Genomic DNA, 3,391 nt, shown 5'->3' on the forward strand with positions numbered 1-3,391 from the left:
TGAAACAGGATCTCACTAAATTGTCCAGGTTGGATTTGAAGTTCCCATTCTCCTGCCTCATCCTCTCTGAGTGCTGGGATTATAGGTTTGTAGACACCAGCCACCTTCCTTTCCTTCCTTCCTTCCTTCCTTTCTTTCTTTCATTCGGTTTTTTGTTTTTTTTTTTTTTTTTTGGTACTGGGAATGGAGCTCAGGACCTTGCACTTGCCAGGCAGGCGCTTATGCCTCTGAGCTATATCCCTGCCCCTCTTTTTTTTTTTTTAAGGTGCTGGGGATTTAACCCAGGTCTATGGTAGGCAAAGCACTCTACCACCAAGCTACATTCTCAGTCCAAGGAGTCTACTTTTTTTTTTTTTGCTTTTTGAAACAGGGTCTCGCTATGCAGTTCAGGCTGACCTTGAAGTCACTTTGTAACCCAGGCTGGCCTGGAACTTGCAACCATTCTTCTGCCTCAGCCTCCCGAGTGCTGGGAATACAGAGTCCAAAATACTATTGAAAGCTTTCAGCATTTCTATAAACTCGTGTAGCCTTAAGCAACCTTATAAGGTTAAACAAATATTGTTAGTCCCTTCTGACAGAAGACAAAATGGAGGCAATGAAATTAAAGCACTGGTGATTTCTGACACCCTGATTCATCTGTGAGAGTTTTTTTTTTTTCTTGCTTTGCTGTTGTTCTTGTTGTCTTTCTTTGAGACAGGGTCTCGCTGTGTGGTTCAGGCTGACCTTGACTCACTCTGTAGAGCAAGCTGGCCTCAAGCCCCAAACTCCTGACCCTACTTCCTCAGCCTCCAGAATGAAGGGATTATAGGTATGGGCCACCACACCTCATGACAGAATTTTAAAAGCATATGTTTTGAGCAGGGTGTGCTGGCCCACACCTCTGATCCCAGCACTTGGGAAGCTGAGGCAGGAGGATTGAAAGTTGGAGTCTTGCCTGCATGGACAATTTTGCAGGAGAATATCTCAAAATAAAAGTAAAAAGAGAATGTGACTCCCTTATGGGGAGAAAATGATAAACATAGGTTTTGGAAGAATCGGTAAAGAGAAAAAATGAAGCCGAGTGTGGTGGTGCATGCCTGTAATTCCAGCACTCGGGAGGCTGAGGCAGGAAGATCTTGTGAGTTCGAGACCAGCCTGGGTACAAAGTGCGCTGAAGTCCAGGCTGAACTCCATAGCGAGACCCTTTCTCAAAAAAAAAAAAAAAAAAAATGGAAGTAAATTTGGAATGCTGTCATGTCCTCTTCTAAATAATTGAGGAAGCACCGAGGAATAAAGGGGAAAAAACAGGACCCTCACCCAGTGCTCAATTAGTAAATTCTTGTCCTTGGAATCAAAGAAAGGAAGATATGCAGACCACATAAGAGCGTGGAGCCTGTCTCACCCATCTGTGTCACCAGCAGCACCCTGAATGGATGAGTGCAGAATTCATCCAAGCATCCTGATAGATTGGCGCCACCACTGTCATGGCCTGCTATATTTACGCAGTGAAAAATTCAGGTATTCATTAAAGTTCATGTAATTATCCTAGATGCAAAGAAACAGTGGCTTATTTCTATTTTGTCCAAATTGTTTCCCATGTCTTTGTTTTCAAATCATTTCTACCCTCTTGGTTTCAAACCTACATTGGCCCATTATGCTATTTACTCATCTACTTCTTGTCTTCTTTGCTTTTCTTATTTAATCTCTCTTCCATCAGCTCCTGAATCTACAAACTCCTTTCCTGAATTTGTCTTCTCTCTCAGTGCCTTTTAAGGAGGGGCTGGGTTTTTTGAGACAGGGTCTTGCTATATCATTTGGACTGGCCTTGAGCTCACTTTGTAGCCCAGGCAGGCCTCAAACTTGCAGCCATCCTCCTGCCTCAGCCTCCTGAGTGCTGGGATTCCAGGCGTGCGCCACCACGCCCAGCTTCTCAGTGCCTTTTAAATTTGGGTTTTATCCTAACAGTGTGATATAAAGTGAGACAGTGGAGAGAAAGAAACAGGTGAAAAGGAAAACAGTAAACAACACAATGGAATTACTAGTAAAATCTCTTTTTTTGTCTGAGACATGGTCTTGCTATGCAGTTCAGGCTGGCCTTGACCTCACTTTGTAGCCCAGGCTGGTCTCAAACTTTAAACAACCCTCCTGCCTCAGCCTTAAGCGCTGGGGTTAGAGAAGTACACCACCATGCCTGTCTACTCCTAGAATCTTTAATATCTGGTTCCCATTGTTTTTGGCTGCTATTTAGAACATTTCTGGACAACTAGGACAGACGATCTTTGTTTTGTTTAGTGAGGTTTTCTCTTTTTTTGGTACCAGGAATCAAACTCAGGACCTTGAGCTTGCCAGGCAGGCACTTACGCCACTGAGCTATATCCCCGGCCCCAGTTTGGTTTTTGTTTTGGATTTTTGAGAAAGGGTCTTGCTTTCTAGTTCAGGCTGTCCTTGAACTCTGTATGTAGTCCAGGCTGGCCTGGAACACATGGCAATCCTCCTGTTACAGGCAGCTGAGTCAGATAGAACTATTAGAAACATTATAGGCAGTCAGACAGGGCGAGGCCCTTGAAGGAGCCAGTGGGGAAGATGAGATACCTTGCAACTGTGGGGAAGACAGACACCTCCAGCTGTGGACAAAAGATTAAACAGATGTGCCCACATACCTCCCTAGGGATGGACCTCAGGGATTGATATTCCAAATAGGTAGTATCACCTTGAGGAGTCACTGACCCCACCCCTCACAGGAGAAGCCCCTGTTCTGTATTCATGCCCGCTTGCTACGTGACTCGCTTCCCCATTTGATCCCGACTTAATCAGTTTTACCTGAGCAATTATACTTGTAATCTTATTGGCCAACCACAGTTTTGTCCCACCTCATGCCCGCTCTGTGACTTCCCATCTTTTACCCCAACTTGGGCCTACCCCACCTCATGGTTTTGCTCTATAAAATCCCTAGAAAAGACAGGCTCCTCGGCAACCCACGTGGCCCCCTTCTGTCCCTCTCTCAGACAGAAGCTTTCTTTCCCTCAATAAATATATTCTGCTCTTAACCTCTGTTGTTCCTAAAATTCATTCTTCGATTTTAGAGAACATGAACTCATCCCAGATATTGTTCAGAGTGGGAGTTTCTTTCCCCTGTATCATTCCTGCTTCAGCCTCCTGAGTGCTCAGATTAAAGGAGTGCGCCACGAGGCCTGGCTAGGTCAGATAATTTATAAAAAAAAAAAAAGCCTGGCATGGTGGCACACTCCTATAATCCCAGCCCTTGGGAGGCTGAGGCCGGAGGATTGTTTTGAGTTTGAGGCCAGCCTGGGCTACAAAGTGAGCTCAAGACCAGTCTGAACTACATAGTGAGACCCTTTCTCAAAAAAAATAAAATAAAATAAAAAGTACAGACAATTTAGATGCTGGCGGG

This window comes from Chinchilla lanigera, unplaced genomic scaffold, assembly GCF_000276665.1.
Source record: "Chinchilla lanigera isolate Chin_1 unplaced genomic scaffold, ChiLan1.0 scaffold00012, whole genome shotgun sequence".
NCBI lineage: Eukaryota > Metazoa > Chordata > Mammalia > Rodentia > Chinchillidae > Chinchilla > Chinchilla lanigera.